We start from the raw sequence: 19332 nt of genomic DNA, 5'->3' as shown, positions 1-19332 counted from the left end.
GGGGGTGTGTCTTATTGTTTAGTCCACAGAGTTCTTTAAGCTTACCATACCATTGACTGATGTTGGTCTGCTTCAAGTGTTGTAATTTGGTTGGGTAGTGGGACTTCTTTGCAGTGTGTATTTCGCGGATGACTAGGTTGCGAAGGGACCTGTAGCGGATATGGTCATTGAGATGAAAGGCTCTGTCTCTCTGTTGCATAAGTCTTTTGATCCGAGGTGTGATCCAGGGCAAGTCAGCTGGGTGAGATCTGACGGACTTCTCGGGGAAGAAGTGGTGGTGAGCTTCGGTGGTGGTGTTGGTATAATTTATCCATTTGGTTTCCACGTCATCCACGCTGAGTACTTCAGTCCAGGGATAGTGAACTATCCACTGTCCAAAGAGGCGTACTGCAGAGTCAGTAATCGGCCTGTAGGTCTTGATGTAGGGTCTCTGTACTTGAGTGGGAGTGGCAGCAGGGGACCAGAGCACTGATAAGTGTGTGCTACACCCGATAGGAGGCATTGGTTGAGGTGGTTGGTACTGGTCCGCTAAGTCAGTTAAGATAAGGTCAAGGGTGTTTTGACCGTGTGTGGGGAAGGTCACAACTTGTGATAGTGATAGCTGGTCCTGGATATCAGTGGTGTCAATTTCATTTAAATCCCCACATAATACTAACTTGGCACATGGGTACCTAACTCTGAGGTGGTCTGAGGTGGTGAAGAGAAACCCTAATATTGTCTCACCCTCTCCACCCAGCGTCAGCACTCACAAACATTGTCTACCATAGTCCCACTTAATAGTCGGACTCACAAACATTGTCTACCATAGTCCCACTTAATAGTCGGACTCACAAACATTGTCTACCATAGTCCCACTTAATAGTCGGACTCACAAACATTGTCTACCATAGTCCCACTTAATAGTCGGACTCACAAACATTGTCTACCATAGTCCCACTTAATAGTCGGACTCACAAACATTGTCTACCATAGTCCCATTTAATAGTCGGACTCACAAAGATTGCCTACCTTAGTCCCATTTAATAGTCGGACTCACAAAGATTGCCTACCTTAGTCCCATTTAACAGTCGGACTCACTAAGATTGCCTACCTTAGTCCCATTTAATAGTCGGACTCACAAACATTGTCTACCATAGTCCCATTTAATAGTCGGACTCACAAAGATTGCCTACCTTAGTCCCATTTAATAGTCGGACTCACAAAGATTGCCTACCTTAGTCCCATAAAAGGCAGTCGGACTCTGAAACATTGCTACCTTAGTCCCATTTAATAGTCGGACTCACAAACGTACTTGTAGTCCCATTTAATGATCGGACTCACAAGCATTGTTGCCTACCTTAATTACATTTAATAGTCGGACTCACAAGAAGCATTTATACCTTGGTCCCATTTAATAGTCGGACTCACAAAGATTGCCTACGCAGTCCCATTAAGAATAGTCGGACTCACAAGTATTGTCTACCTTAGTCCCATTTAATAGTCGGACTCTAAACATTGCCTACCTTAGTGTAGAATAGTCGGACTCACAAAGATTTGTACTTAGTCCCACATTTAATAGTCGGACTCACAAACATTGCCTACCTTAGTCCCATTTAATAGTCGGACTCACAAACATTGCCTACCTTAGTCCCATTTAACAGTCGGACTCACAAAGATTGCCTACCTTAGTCCCATTTAATAGTCGGACTCACAAAGATTGCCTACCTTAGTCCCATTTAATAGTCGGACTCACAAAGATTGCGTACCTTAGTCCCATTTAATAGTCGGACTCACAAACATTGTCTACCTTAGTCCCATTTAATAGTCGGACTCACAAACATTGTCTACCTTAGTCCCATTTAACAGTCGGACTCACAAACATTGCCTACCTTAGTCCCATAAAAGAATAGTGTCGCACTTTGATATTTTATTCCGGTTAATGTCAGAGGACTTTAATCTAGCTGAGAGAAACCCTTACTACTCCCTGGATTAATATATCACCTAACTGGTGCTAAGAGAACGTATTTAGAAGGTCAGTGTGTAACTCAGATTGTTGTTACATATAATTTTGACCTTTTTTATATATTTTGTTCTTCTATTTTTTTTTTACTGCAGCCTAAGTCACTTCAAAAGGACCTCTTACAGATCCCAGACACGAGAACAAATCACCTTACCTGAAGTTCAGCCTTTGAGAATCCCGAGTTCTGGGTCTCATTTCCGGCCGAGCGTAATATTGTATACTCCAAGAACACAGTAAAAAAAAAAAGTATCGCGCAGGGGTGTCTGTTGACCTCGGTAATGATCCATACATAACCTGATGAGCCGGGAGGGTTGGTATGTGCGTGCCTATGACAAAGGTTTCCACCTACCTATGGTACGGCCACATTAGTTACGTCACACAGGAACGGCAAGGAAAGCAGGACTACCACCATAATACGGGACCAACACGTATATTCCACTCTCCCTTGTCCTTGGTGTCATATTATTTGGCACATAATCCGTGCGGTATTTATTTTTTACTGTGTGTACCTACCAGCCCTATGTGGTGCCTCCCCCTCCTCTGTGTTTCACCTTTAACTTGGGTGAGGTTCGCGGGTTACTGACGCCGACACTTACGCCAGGGGTAATAAACACCGCTTTCTCGACCTAATGGACGTGACCTGACCTAAGTTGACCTGGCCTAACCTACCTGACCAAACCAAACCTAACTAACCTAAATTACCCTGACTTAACCTAAGCTAATTTAGCCTAACCTAAACGAGGAGTGAATACGACACGTTCCCCCAATTAGCGTAAACGGCTCTTTAACTATTAACATGGTAAATAATCCTATACAAGACCCTGTTATGATATACCTTCACAACAAGATTATACACCAAGCAAATGTGTGCAAAGTTACCGTACGAGAGAGAGAGAGAGAGAGAGAGAGAGAGAGAGAGAGACTCCTAATACATCAGCACATCTCCACACCTCTAACACACGTATGGGAACACATCCACAATCTCCACACACTTTCCTATATGTTTCCCGCGAGTCTTCAGAGATAAATATCCTCCCGTGTGCCATAAATCGTGACGCAGTACAGTAAGTCTCTACGCCAAGGGTACTGGAGTCTGAAGGCAGCGTAAACATGTCCAGAAGATGAGTGAATATTATGGAACCAATGCCAGTAACCCCTCTCCCTCCCTCCACCTCCAATCCCATTTCCCATTTGACTCTCTCATTCTCAAACTAGTCCAAATAATCAGGTTAGCTTAGGTTAGGTTAAATGAGGCCAAGTTTTGGGTAGGATATGTTTTGGTTAGGTTACAATAAGTTTAGGTTATGCTAGGCTAGGCTAGACAAGGCAAGGCTAGACTTGATTAGGTTTTGGTTAAGTTAAGGTCGGGTTAAGTTTAGTTTAGATTAAGTTATGTTTGGATCTATTAGGACCAGGACCCACATCCAACGAGCCTGCCCTCCTCACCACCGCCACGAGGACCATCCGACACAAGACGCCTCCGACAAAAACGCCACCACAATTTTCCTGTGGAAGCAATAACAGCGGTATGAGGCCACGGCCAAGTCCTCGACCAATCAACGAGAAAAAACTGCCAGGCCAACATAAAGCTGTCCTCGCCCGCCACCACCACCACCCTGGGAGTCTACTGCTACCACCACCACTACCACCCTGGGAGTCTACTGCTACCACCACCACTACCAGGGAGTCTACTGCTACCACCACCACTACCCGGGAGTCTACTGCTACCACCACCACTACCTGGGAGTCTACTGCTACCACTACCTGGGAGTCTACTACCACCACCACCACCCTGGGAGTCTACTGCCACCACCACCACTACCACCCTGGCGGTCACATCATCTCCCCTTTATTATACTTTTCCTTTCCTTCCTTTCCCATTTCTCTTCCTTCTGACTTCCTCTCCTCTTTCTTTTTTCCCATTTCTCCTACTTCCTACCCTCTTTCTTCTCCATTTTCCTCCTACTTTCTCTGCTCTTCCCTTTCCATCTCCCTTCCTTCCCTCCATTTCTCCATCCTACATCCTCCCCTCTTTCTATTACTCTCTCTTTCCCCTTTCCAGTCTACTTTTCCCCCATTTCCTGTCTGCATCCCCACCACCCCAACCACACCACCAGCACAACCACACCACCAACCCAACCACAGTACCACATCCTCACTACCAAATAAACTGATTTGAATAAAAAATAATACAATTCCACCATATTCACCAACAGAGAGAGAGAGAGAGAGAGAGAGAGAGAGAGACTGGGTTGAATTACCTGTGCAAGCTCAGTGAAAAAGGTCTTGATATCTGATACGTGGTGTTGAATTATGATCCCTTTATGAACAGTAAAATTCGCTCATGTCTGAATCGAGTTGAGGGTGTTGAACTGTGGTGCCACTTTTTTGTACGGTGTGACGAATTCTCTCTCTCTCTCTCTCTCTCTCTCTCTCTCTCTCTCTCTCTCTCTCTCTCTCTCTCTCTCTCTCTCTCTCTCTCTCTCTCACATCGCAATCGGGTGGTGTAGTGAAATTTCTTGTCAATATCAGAGTCAAGGGGTTGTGTGTGTGTGTGTGTGTGTGTGTGTGTGTGTGTGTGTGTAAAGATATCATGTGAATAATTGAGCCCAAAAATCAGTGTCAAGCCTATTTACACATGCATACAAATTAAATGTTTGGGGGAGAAGAAGAAAGCACAAGAAGAAAGCAGAGAAAGAGAAGGATTTAGACCACCCCCCTGAACCCCTTAAAAGAAAGAAAGAAAGGAAGAAACGAGAAAGAGAAGAGTTTAGACCACCCCCTGAACAACCTTAAAGAAAGAAAGAAAAGAAGAAGGAAAGCCAAAGAGAAAGAGAGAAGGATTTAGACCACCCCTATGAACCCTTAAAAGAAGAGAAAGAAAGAAAGAAAGGAAGAAAGCAAGAGAAAAGAGAGAAGGATTTAGACCACCCCCCTGAACCCCTTAAAAGAAAGAAAGCACGAGGAAAGAGAGAAGGATTTAGACCACCCCTGAACCCCTTAAAGAAAGAAAGCAGATGGAAAGAGAGAAGGATTTAGACCACCACCCTGAACCCCTTAAATGACCCCCTTCCCCTGAGTGCTCGTCTCCCCACAGTGATTAATCGTCCGCACCCATGAACCAAGAAGGTCACGCCCATGGAGGTCACGCCCGACACGACATACACACAAACAGACAGGACGTGATGGGACCAAATCACTCTCACACCTCGGAGCTTCCTTCACCTTAGGCACCACCACTAAACCACTAAAGTGCACACACACACACACACACACACACACACACACACACACACACACTATACAGGAACATCTTGGGTTTTTTTTTATGTCCAGATAACAAAATATCTGAAAAATCGTTGGGTCTAAGATAAATCCCGAACACAAGTCATTACGGCCACAGCCAGAAGGCCTTAATGTCCACGTAACTAAAAATATCGTGTTCTGGGTTAATCCTGGTAATGGGTCAGGCCGCCGGGAAAACCTCCAGCCTTCAAACCCCTTCACTATTGATTTCCTGATGCCGTGTGTGCAAGTGGTGGGTGTAGGTCTCCTCCCCCATCTCTCTCTCTACACACACACAGACAAAACACACAAAAACACAGATACACACACACACACACACACACACACACACACACACATATAAACAAATAAAAAACACGAATACACAAAAACACACATACAAAACAAACACACGCACATACGCAAAAACCCCCCCACACACACACTCTTTCTCTCTGGCCTGAGTTTGTTTACTTCTGTCTAGAGACCCAATAACATGCACTTACTACACCTTAACACCAGAGAGTAGACATCGCACACACCAAACCATCCTAAGTCAGTCTATCTCGCTGTACTAATATATAACAACACAAGTCGCTTATACCAGAACAAACAAACGCTATATCACATCCTATAAAACACTGGTATATGGCCCTATAGTGTTATATTAAGTCATATATCACAAGTCATATATATATATATATGTGGCAGCAACTAGCGTCATCTCTCACGATAAAGTACATGTAATATCTCATCTCACAACACTGATATATAAGGGCTGTAACTCACACTAAATCCTCACAGGTAAACAGTCCACACACACACACACACACACACACACACACACACACACACACACACACACACACACACACACTCTTTCTCTCTCTCTCTCTCTCACCCCAACACACACTCCCCCTCACCTCACACAAATTCCCTTACCCCCCCTCACCCAAGACAAAATTTCCCGTCACAATATTTCGCGTGTTTCATCATCAGCTCCGAAGCCATTGTCAACTAGAAGGCGGACCGCTAGAAAAATGTAAATATTCGCACCCGGTGTTTATGTGTTGATCAAGCGATGGAGATGTTATTAGAATGTGTGGGCGTGGTGTGTGGGCGTGGTGTGGTCGTGGTGTGTGGTCGTGGTGTGTGGGCGTGGCAGTGTGTGCGTGTGTGTGTGTGTGTCAGAAGAACCGGGAAAAGAGGTGAGTGGCGGTGGAGTGTGGGCGTGGCAGTGGTGTGTGGGCGTGGCAGTAGAGCCGGGTGAGGGATGGACCAAGGACCACTTGAGCCGAGGATAAGAGAGGTGAAGGTGGTTATCAGGCCGTGGAGTCACCAGGTAGCATCCTAAGTAGGCGGGGGACTACACCACCAAGGCCACGCCCTATATATACCTGGCAGGGTGAGGTGGGGCTATACCTACATATACCTGGCAGGGTGAGGTGGGGGACTATACAGAGAGAGAGAGAGAGAGAGAGAGACCCACAAATGCACCTAAACACGTAGTGATAAGGCAAACCCAAACTTAACATACAGTACAAATGCCAAAAAATGAAAAAAAAATGAAAAAAAAATGAAAAAAAAAAATCAACTGCGATGGTCTCCCGGTTGAAGGGTAGGAGGCCACCATCATCAGCTAGGAGAAACAATAGCGCTCTCCTATTCTTGACAACCTCCACATTCACACTTCACTCTCTCAATGGTCCGTTATTATTCACACCCACAAAAATAACACCAAATTTACTCTCTCTCTCTCTCTCTCTTGATGATTCTTTTCTCCTGCCCTTCTCACCTCCCACTCATCTCCCCGAACCCTCTCTCTTTCCTGCTTGCACCTCATTATCCCTCTCATCTCCCCCGATACCTCTCTTGCCCCTCGCGCCTCACGACCCATCTCCTCCCTCACCACCACTCATCATCATTCGCATTCCCCTCACCCCACCTCTCCCTCATCCCCCCTCATCCCTCTCACCATCCCCACCCCCTCTCATCCCTCTCACTATCCCCACCCCTAACCTTTCTATAAAATATCAAATCATGCACGACTGCCAATGTGGGAGTAGCGTAGTGTTGATGGCGTTGATTAGCATGCATGAAAAAGGTGAATTTGATATATAATTTGTGTAGAGGATTGGGACCATTTAGGGATTTATAAAACCCGGTACAGTTATATCATTTTGTTGGGACATTTACGTCGAAAAATTGTGGAGTGAAACAAAAAAAAATAAGAATTCGCTGGGACGTCGTAATTTAATCTAACCTGCCCCAACTTAATTTAACACATCTACGTTCTACCCTAACCTAATCTAACCTAACATAACCTACCTATCTTAACCTAACCTAACCTGCCCCAACTTAATTTAACACATCTACGTCCTACCCTAACCTAACCTACCTATCTTAACCTAACCTAACCTGCCCCAACTTAATTTAACACATCTACGTTCTACCCTAACCTAATCTAACCTAACATAACCTACCTATCTTAACCTAACCTAACCTGCCCCAACTTAATTTAACACATCTACGTTCTACCCTAACCTAATCTAACCTAACATAACCTACCTATCTATCTTAACCTAACCTACCCAACTCAACCAAACGTAACCCAACTCTTCACAACCAAGTCTAACCTAACCACATCATTACACCCAGTCTAACATAAACAGTTCTTTAATTTGTCTTGTTTCTTCCTTGAGTTTTCTGCATCTATTCACCACGCCATTGCAGAACAGATGAGTTTTCTGCATCTATTCACCACGCCATTGCAGAACAGATTGATAGATAGATAGATAGGAAGCGGGTCAACATGTAGTGGGGTCAGAGGGGGAGGGACAACAGGTAGTGGGGTCAGAGGGAGGGACAACAGGTAGTGGGGTCAGAGGGAGGGACAACAGGCAGTGGGGTCAGAGGGAGGGACAACAGGCAGGGGTCAGGGGAGGGACAAAAGGTAGTGGGGTCAGGGGGAGGGACGACAGGTAGTGGGGTCAGAGGGAGGGACAACAGGTAGTGGGGTCAGAGGGAGGGACAACAGGCAGTGGGGTCAGAGGGAGGGACAACAGGCAGTGGGGTCAAGGTCAGTGATGGGCCTTAGGGCATATAATCGTGTGCTGTTCTTGTTTCTGGAATAACACACATTATACATCAGGTGCGGTCTCTCTCTCTCTCTCTCTCTCTCTCTCTCTCTCTCTCTCTCTCTCTCTCTCTCTCCAGCATCTCTTTATACGACAATGTGACACCATCCACTATATGGTCACTTTAACGAGAGGATTTAGGGTCGAATTTTATGACGCCTCCAGCACCGTGTAAACCCGGCCCCACTAAGATACTGTGTTACATGTAAGAACACTACATATAACACCACCTACAACACCAATAATAATAATAATAATAATAATAATAATAATAATAACTACACAAGCACAATATCAAGAAAATACGACAATATTGAGAAAATACGTCAAAATTGAGAAAATACGACAAAATTGAGAAAATACGACAAAATTGAGAAAATACGACAAAATACAAAAAAAAATCCACCAAAACAAAAACGTGGTAAAAATATCAACAAAAGACGCAGAAGAAACAATAGCAAAGACACACAAAAGAGACCGAGAAAAGTACACGAGAAATACATAAAGAACAGACCAAGACGGAACAATGGAGCGAGTCACAACCAATGATTAGGAGGAAGCTCTTTACAACACCTACCACGAGTGTATTAGTGGCTGTATTATACACTAGTGGCTGTATTATACACTAGTGGCTGTATTATACACTAGTGGCTGTATTATACACTAGTGGCTGTATTATACACTAATGGCTGTATTATACACTAGTGGCTGTATCATACACTAGTGGCTGTATTATACACTAGTGGCTGTATTATACACTAGTGGCTGTATTATACACTAGTGGCTGTATTATACACTAGTGGCTGTATTATACATAATTAGTGGCTGCATTTACATACACTAATGGCTGTATTATACACTAGTGGCTGTATTATACACTAGTGGCTGTATTATACACTAGTGGCTGTATTATACACTAGTGGCTGTATCATACACTAGTGGCTGCATTATACACTAGTGGCTGTATTATACACTAGTGGCTGTATCATACACTAGTGGCTGCATTATACACTAGTGGCTGTATTATACACTAGTGGCTGTATTATACACTAGTGGCTGTATTATACACTAGTGGCTGTATCATACACTAGTGGCTGCATTATACACTAGTGGCTGTATTATACACTAGTGGTTGCATTATAAACCCGTGTTGTATTATACACTAGTGGTTGTATCATACACTAGTGGCTGTATTATACACTAATGGCTGTATTATACTAAATATTATAATTAATGGTTGTATCATAAGCACTGTGTGCTGCATTATTAATTAGTGGCTGTATTATACACTAGTGGCTGTATTATACAATTAGTGGTTGTACAGCATACTAGTGGGTTGTATTATACATCAATGGCTGTATCATACACTAGTGGCTGCATTATACACTAATGGCTGTATCACACTAGTGTATGCATTATACACTAATGGCTGTATTATACATCATAGTGGCTGTATTATACACTAATGGCTGTATTTTACACTATAATGTATATAAGCACTAATGGCTTTATTATACACTAGTGGCTGTATTATACACTAATGGCTGTATCACACTAGTGACTGTATTATACACTAATGGCTGTATTATACACTAGTGGCTGTATTATACACTAGTGGCTGTATTATACACTAGTGACTGTATTATACACTAGTGGCTGTATTATACACTAGTGGCTGTATTATACACTCAAATGCTGTATCATACACTCAGTGGCTTGCATTATATACACTAATGGCTGCACATACAATTAGTGGCTGTATATACACTCTACATGTATTTCATGCTAATTAGTGCATGTATTATACACTACACGGCTGTATTATACACTAGTGGCTGTATTATAAGTACCAATGGCTGTATCATACACTAGTGGCTGTATTATACACTAATGGCTGTATCATACACTAGTGGCTGTATTATACACTAGTGGCTGTATTATACACTAGTGGCTGTATTATACACTAGTGACTGTATTATACACTAATGGCTGTATCATACACTAGTGGCTGTATTACACACTAGTGGCTGTATTATACACTAGTGGCTGTATTTTACACTAGTGACTGTATTATACACCAGTGGTTGTATTATACACTAGTGGCTGTATTATACACTAGTGGCTGTATTTTACACTAGTGACTGTATTATACACTAATGGCTGTATTATACACTAGTGGCTGTATTATACACTAATGGCTGTATCATACACTAGTGGCTGTATTATACACCAGTGGTTGTATTATACACTAGTGGTTGCATTATACACCCGTGTTGTATTATACACTAGTGGCTGTATTATACACTATTGGCTGTATTATACACCAGTGGTTGTATTATACACTAGTGGTTGCATTATACACCCGTGTTGTATTATACACTAGTGGTTGTATTATACACCCGTGTTGTATTATAAACTAACAGTTGTATCACATATCAGTGAATGTATTCTCTCTCCTCCCCTGAGAGAATTATTTACCTCAGTACAAAAACATCGGTGTTAATTAATGTTTAACAAAGGTTAATAATATTTTACATGATATTAACTTTGAACCTAATGAACGACATGTGAGCTTCTACACCAATGTAACAAAAATATTATATTATTTATATCTGAGCAGCAAAAATAATGGTGATGATGATAATTATTGATGGTGATGATGGTGGTGGTGACGATTATTGATGGTGATGATGGTGGTGATGATTATTGATGATGTTGATGATGATGGTGGTGGTGACGATTATTGATGGTGGTGATGATGGTGGTGGTGGTGGTGATGATTATTGATGGTGATGATGGTGGTGGTGACGATTATTGATGGTGATGATGGTGGTGGTGACGATTTTATTGATGGTGATATTGGTGATGATTATTGATGGTGATGTATTATTTTGCGGTGGTGACGATTATTGATGGTGATGATGCAGGTGGTAAGATTAATTATTGATGGTGATGATGATGATGATGGTGATGATGATTATAGATGGTGATGATGGTGGTGGTGATGATGATTATTGATGGTGATGATGATGGTGGTGGTGGTGATGATTATAGATGGTGATGATGGTGGTGGTGGTGGTAGTCGTGACGATGATGATGATGATGATAATAAGAATAAGAATAAGAATAAAAATAATAATAATCTGTCAGTTTCATGGGTCAAATTCCATATCACACCAGTCCTGTACAGGTGTCAAAGAGAACTTATCCTAGACAAGGTAGATCTCAGGTGTAATTCTGATGCCACACGGGAATTAATATGTCCAATGCTTAACCCCAAGTCGGAGAGTTAGACACGAGGACAGTATAACTTACGAGTCTCTGGGAATCCGACTTCAAAACTGCCTGAGTGTCATTCTTACCTGTGAACAGAAGAAGGGGGGAGTATTAATGGAGTGTTAGCATGGAGACAGAGAGAGAGAGAGAGAGAGAGAGAGAGAGAGAGAGAGAGAGAGAGAGAGAGAGAGAGAGAGAGAGAGAGAGAGAGAGAGAGAGAGAGAGAGAGAGAGAGAGAGAGAGAGAGAGAGAGAGAGAGAGAGAGAGAGAGAGAGAGAGAAAGGGAGGAGGAGGTGGAGGAAAGAAAGGAAGGAGGAGGTGGAGGAAAGAAAGGAAGGAGGAGGTGGAGGAAAGAAAGGAAGGAGGAGGTGGAGAAAGAAAGGTAGGACGAGGAGGAGAAAGAGGAAAAAATAGAGGAATAGGGACAATAATGAAGGAGGGAGACAAGTTGTAATACACATAAGACCTCCAACAGGGGGCAGCCACTCAGCCATATTTTACCCAAACCCTTCCATCTACACAGTGTTCCCAAGTTACATCCAGAGACTGACGGTAAAACACCCAGACATGTTTTTGTGTAATGGACGGTAAAGAAACGCTCACTACTTGTTAATGTTAATATAAAAGTTCCGTATGTTTAAAACCAAAGGGAAAATAATGACAGACAATTTACAACAAATTCTATAACTTTGTTTTATGGAAAGGAAAAGAAAATTACCAATCATATTTTACTGTTAAGATTATAAATAAATATAACAAAATATGGTGTAATGTGGAGGAAAAAATGGTTATTAGTTACGTCAATGATATAAACAAGTATTTTACCATCCATTAAACTTTTCCGGGAGTTTGATGGTAATCGTCAGTAGATATATAATGTGTTTGTGAAGGGTAATATCCATGACTTACTCCAGCTGTCGTGTCCACAATTCCCAGACAGAAAACAAGCAATCATAATCTCCCTCTGGGCACTACTTCACCTCCCTGCCCCCACCATACATCCACGTTTCCAGTAATACCACAATGGCCCCGAGTAAACCACAAAAAAGTTAAAACAAACGTACAAAAACAATTGTTGAAACTATTAAAAAGAACAAATCCGGAAGTGAAGCGAACACCAAGGTAGAATGGCTCTCTATATACAGTCCTTAATGGCCTTTAAAACTTAAAAACATACGTCCATTGCCCTCGCTTACACGAGCTTATCACTAAACTACGACTGTCCCCTCTAATTTAATACCTATTTTAATTTTTACAATCACTACAACTATCGTTCCTAATTTAATACCTATTTTGCCCCGTAATATCATAAATTCTTGCTTTCGTCTGTCCAATAACTGCAATTATCATCTCTAATCCAATACTATTCTCACTCGTATGATCCAACTTTCGAAAACAAAGTAAACCAGGAGATGTACTTGATACTTGTGGACGCTTCCCTAAAGATGTACAGTAAATAATAATAATAATAATAATAATAATAATAATAATAATAATTAACGGTTTATTGAAAAAATTCTACAGCCCGAAGGCTGAAAATATACATTGGACATAAATGACTTATTACATACATTGGTGGTTTAACAAAAGCCTTCATTAGAGAAAGGTAAAGGAACATACAGTGAACATACAGATTAATGTAGGTGTTGAACAGCAAACTTGTAGTGTAGTAACTCCTCCCAGATGGTGTTAGGAGGAACCCATGTGGTGTAGTAGTTCCTCTCAGATGGTGTTGATGAGGACTACGTGGTGTAGTAATTCCTTCACAGATGGTGTGATGAGGACCTCACGTGGTGTAGTAATTCCCTCGCATGGTGTTATGAGGGGCCTCACGTGGTGTAGTACTACCTCACAGATGGTGTTATGAGGGACCTCACGTGGTGTAGTAACTCCCTCACAGATGGTGTTATGAGGGGCATCACGTGGTGTAGTAATTCCCTCACAGATGGTGTTATGAGGGGCCTGACGTGGTGTAGTAATTCCCTCACAGATGGTGCTATGAGGGACCTCACGTGGTGTAGTAATTCCCTCACCGATGGTGTGATGAGGAACTTGACGTGGTGTAGTAATTCCCTCACCGATGGTGTGATGAGGAACTTGACGTGGTGTAGTAATTCCCTCACATATGGTGTTATGAGGGACATGTGGTGTAGTAATTCCCTCACAGATGGTGTTATATGAGTGAGGTGTGGTCCCAGGCCTTCCTATCGTAGACGGATTAACACAACGGTGGTTGTTGTTGGGTCTCGCGGGGGCCGTTATCATTGGGTACCTGGGACCTCACTGTGTGAAGGTTAACTTGGGTGCGACTGTTACTGTTGAGTTGTTCTCACTGACTTAAGCACTGTTCACCACTGTTCACCTCGGTTTAACACTGGTTCCGTTCCTTTCCTAAATGAAATTGTAACTTCTGGCGAGAACTTGTTGATATTCCGGTGGGGAGGAGGGTTCAGGGGAGGGGGTTGGTATGGGCCAACTTAACAGTTGACCTGGCTGCTCCGAGAGGAGCGCCAGGTACGTCTTGACCCTTCGGTGGTCAAGGATGTAAATCGTCTGGGCTAGAGAACCTACGAGGCCACGAAGAGGTAAACAGAGAAGGTTGTGGGCGAATAACTTTACCTTGGCATCCTTAACCCCTTCAATATCGTCTTAACCCCTTCAGTACCGTCTTAACCCCTTCAGTACCGTCTTAACCCCTTCAGCACTGTCTTGACCCCTTCAGTACCGTCTTAACCCCTTCAGTATCGTCTTAACCCCTTCAGTATCGTCTTAACCCCTTTAGTACCGTCTTAACCCCTTCAGTATCGTCTTAACCCCTTCAGTATCGTCTTAACCCCTTTAGTACCGTCTTAACCCCTTCAGTATCGTCTTAACCCCTTCAGTACCGTCTTAACTCCTTCAGTACCGTCTTAACCCCTTCAGTACTGTCTAACCCTTCAATACTCAGTCTTTAACCCCTCCAGTACCGTCTTAACCCTTCAGTATACTGTCTAACCCCTTCAGTATCGTCTTAACCCCCTTCAGTACTGTCTTAACTCCTTCAGTGTACCGTCTTAACTCCTTCATATCGTCTAAACTCTTCAGTACCGTCTAACTCCTTCTGAAAAGTTGCCTTTAACTCCTTCAGTACCGTCTTTAACCCCTTCAGTACCAGTCTTTAACCCTCCAGTACCTGGGTCTAACTCTTCAATTGTCTTTAACCCTTCAGTACTGTCTTAACCCTTCAGTACCGTCTTAACCTCTTCAGTATCGTCTTAACCCCTTCAGTGCCGTCTTAACCCCTTCAGTATCGTCTTTAAATTCCCTTCAGTATCGTCTTAACCCTTCAGTATCGTCTTAACCCTTCACTACTGTCTAACTCCCTTCAGTACCGTCTTAACCCCTTCAGCATTTGCTCCACTCCCTTCAGTGCGCACTGTCTTAGCCCCTTCAGGTACTGGTTCAACCCCTTCAGTGCTGTCTTAACCCTTTCCAGTGCCGTCTTTAACCCCTTCTTCAGTATCGTCTAACCCCTTCAGCACCGTCTTAAACCCCTTCTCAGTACCGTCTTAACCCCTTCAGTGCTGTCTTAACCCTTCAGCATCGTCTTAACCCCTTCAGTATCGTCTTAACCCCTCAGCACCATCTTAACCCCTTCAGCAGTTCGTCTTGACCCCTTCAGTACCGTCTTAACCCCTTCAGTATCGTCTTAACCCCTTCAGTATCGTCTTAACCCCTTTAGTACCGTCTTAACCCCTTCAGTATCGTCTTAACCCCTTCAGTACCATCTTAACCCCTTCAGTACCGTCTTAACCCCTTCAGCACTGTCTTGACCCCTTCAGTACCGTCTTAACCCCTTCACTACTGTCATAACCCCTTTAGTACTATGTTTTAACCCTTTCAGTATGATAAACTGTTCCCTTGATGGGTTGTCATCGTACTCAAGGGATTAACAAGAGATATTCACGCTAAGTACGAAAACCTGACCCATAAATTTCTTCCTGTGCAAAACGTAAACAAAGACAACACTAAACTTCTTGACTTAAGTTCGAGTACAGAAATAACGTAGAAAAAGTGCATCAAATTTATACACTCAAACTCTACGTTCATCGAGTACCAGACAAAAGTACCGACTGTAAATAAACACAACAGTACTTCCACGATGTCATTCCTCACCTCCTTCCCTCCAAAACCTAACCTAGCCTCATTCTCTCCCCTACCAACAATCCCTTCCTCCCTCCCCCATCCACATTCCCTTTCCTCCTCCCCATCCACATTCCCTTCTCCCCATCCCTTCTCCCCATCCACATTCCTTCCTCCTCCCCATCCATTCCACCCTCCCTCCCCATCCACGTTCCTTCCTCCTCCCATCCACATTCCCTTCCTCCTCCCCCACCAACAATCACTTCCTCCTCCCCCCATCCCATTCCTTCTCCTCCCCCATCCATTCCCTTCCTCCCCTCCTCCCCATCCACATTCCTTCCTCCCTCCCCCATCACATTCATGCCTCCCCCATCCATTCCCTTCTTCCCTCCCCCATCCACATTCCTTCCTCCTCTAATCCACATTCCTTCCTCCCTCCCCATCCCATTCCTTCTCCCTCCCCCATCCACATTCCCCTTCCTCCTCCCCCATCCACATTCCTTCTTCCCTCTGTCCCATTCCCTTCCTCCCCTCCCCATCCCCATTCCCTTCTCCCTCCCCATCATTCCCTTCCTCCCTCCCCCCCTCCCATTCCACTTCCTCCTCCCATCCATTCCCTTCCTCCCCCCCATCCCACATTGCAGCCCTCCCCCATCCACATTGCCTTCTCCCTCCCCCCATCCCATTACCTTCCTCCCTCCCCCCATCCACATTCCTTCCTCCCTCCCCATCCACATTCCCTTCCTCCCTCCCCCATCCACATTCCCTTCCTCCCTCTCTCCATCACCAACTCACTCACGTAGTGCACTAGACACCATCCCCGGATATAGCAAATATGCACAACACAAAACTGCCATGAATACGAATCCTTGACCAAACAACAGTGTAGGTAATACTAGTGGACGAAAATGGATCCAGTAGCCAGTGTTTAACCCTTTGACGATGATGGTTTAACTCTTTGGCGACGATGGTTTAACTCTTTGGCGACGATGGTTTAACTCTTTGGCGACGATGGTTTAACCCTTTTTAGAACTAGGAATTAACCCCTTTTAGAACGATGGTTTAACCCTTTTTAGAACTATGATTTAACGCCTTTTAGAACGATGGTGTGAGCCTTCAGGAGAGAAATGGCTGAGTTCATCAAGCCGAGAAATAACAACTCGTAATATCAAATAAACTGCTGAAAAAAATAAATAAAAAACCAAATGCAGCAGCGAGGAAGTAAATACCCGCCCCCCCCCAAAAGGAATATTTGTGTATTTGTTGTAATTACTAAAAAAAATATACAAATTGACAAACTTCCGGACTCAGAATTGGGTGGTTTGACAATAAGGAAGGAGAGAGAGGGACGGCGGGGAGGGAGGGAGGGAGAGACGGGGAAGGAAGGGAGAGACAGGGAGGGAGGGATGGGCTGGCACTACAGGGGGCTAATCAATATCCCTCCCGGCAAACAAGAGGCATAAAAACACAACGAGGAACGACGCGGCCATAACGTCAACCCATGTACGCACTTTGCCTTATCAACATTTTATAATTAACAGTTAAATTCCCTTATAGTAAAACCTTTATTTAACGGACTATATAGAGAAGAAATTCCGTTAAATGTGAAACCTCCATCTAGCGAACGATATAGAGATAAAAGTCCATTATATCGATGGTCCGTTATGTGGAGGGTTTCACTGTATAAGATAAATATCGACAAAATAATGAACATAGTAACTTGGACCTTTTCGCCATAACACAACCAAGCTTAAGTGTGTACAAAGACAATAATATATGACAAATGGTGATACGAGACCCATGGTGAGGCAGGAAGGAGCTGCTATATGTACAGTCACCCACTAAAGCCCTGTCACCTCTCCTCCCGAACCCCGAGATTCAGACTCATGAACCCGAGGCATTTAAGGATAGAATAATATATCGGTCTACTGCTTCGGGTTCACGAGTTAGTGGTTCAGAGGGAGAGTTAAGAAGCATTAACCAAAAAACAACAATAAATAATAGCCCTGAGAGGAGAGCGACCAGTAACCTTTTACAATCAACTCAGCAACCAGTATCGAACCGCTGTCCCGGACTCTCCTCACCCACCCGGCACGCTGTCCACTTGACCTCCTTCATGGCGACGTCCCCCCCTACCCTCACCCAGCCAGGATCCAAAAGCAATAGGATACGGATATTTAACCAAACCTTCATCCTTTATATTATTTCTATCTCAGGTTAAGTCAGGATGTTGTTGGGTTTATGTTGGCTAACTTAAGTGAAGTTTAGGTTAGATTAAGTTAAACGGGTTAGACTAGATTTAGTTTCATTTCGTTAGATTAAGCTAAGTTGGGTTAGGGAAGGGATGGTTAGATCAGGTTAAGGTAGTTTAATTTAGGTTAAGTTAGTTTAAATCACATTCCATTAGGTTAGGCCAGATAACTTTCACTTAAGTTTAGCTAAAGTTAGGTTAGGTTAGGTTATCTAAAGACAAAAGACGACTATAGGTTAGGTTAGGTTCACGTAGGTTAAACAGACCCAACACACAGGCGAAGGATGACACACAGGACCAGAGGCAGCAGCCCACGTGGCCACCAAACATACACTATCTTCCTCATCGCAAAACGTGTCGACGTCCTGTGAGTACCGCCCAGAATTATGTTAAAAATCTTGCTAATTCAGTCTTTTTTCCTTCTCATTAACCTGTTTTCTATATTTACCTCACGGGAATATTTTTGTGGTTTGACTTATTTATAGTCAATGTCATGGTGTTGATGTTTCAGTAACTACTAGTCCGTTCACCTCTCTCCCTCCGAACCACGAGAGATTCAGACTCGTGAATCCGAAGCATTTATGGGTAGAATAATGTATCGGTCTACTGTTTCGGGTTCACGAGTCTGAATCACTCGGGTATTGTGGTTCAGGAGGAGAGGCGAACTTAACCCATTCTAATCTAACCTATCCTTTAACCTAACCAAACCTAACAAAACATAACCTAACCAAACCAATATTCACTCTAGATTAATGTCACACACACACGAGCCAACATAACCCACCGTCAAACAGAGCTAACATCCCCCTCGAGGCAAGTCCCGCCAAGGCCTCATCTCCCCAGAATACTTGATGACCCGACCACCACCACCGTGTACCTCAATAACCACCACCACCACCGTAATAACCACCACCACCGTACCAATAACCACCACCACCACCTACCACCACCACCGTTTCAATAACCACCACCACGTACCAATAACCACACACCATCAATAACCACCACCACCACCACTGTACCTCAATAACCACCACCACCGTTACAAACCACCACCGTGTACCTCAATAACCACCACCACCACCACCGTGACTCAATAACCACCACCACCGTGTACCCTAATAACCACCACCACCGTGCACCTTAACAACCACCACCACCGTGTACCTCAATAACCCACCACCACCGTGTACCTCAATAACCACCACCACCGTGACTCAATAACCACCACCGTGTACCTCAATAACCACCACCACTGTCAA

Source organism: Homarus americanus, unplaced genomic scaffold (assembly GCF_018991925.1).
Source record: "Homarus americanus isolate GMGI-L3 unplaced genomic scaffold, GMGI_Hamer_2.0 scaffold51730, whole genome shotgun sequence".
Classification (NCBI taxonomy): Eukaryota; Metazoa; Arthropoda; class Malacostraca; order Decapoda; family Nephropidae; genus Homarus; species Homarus americanus.
This window is presented reverse-complemented; position numbering follows the sequence as displayed.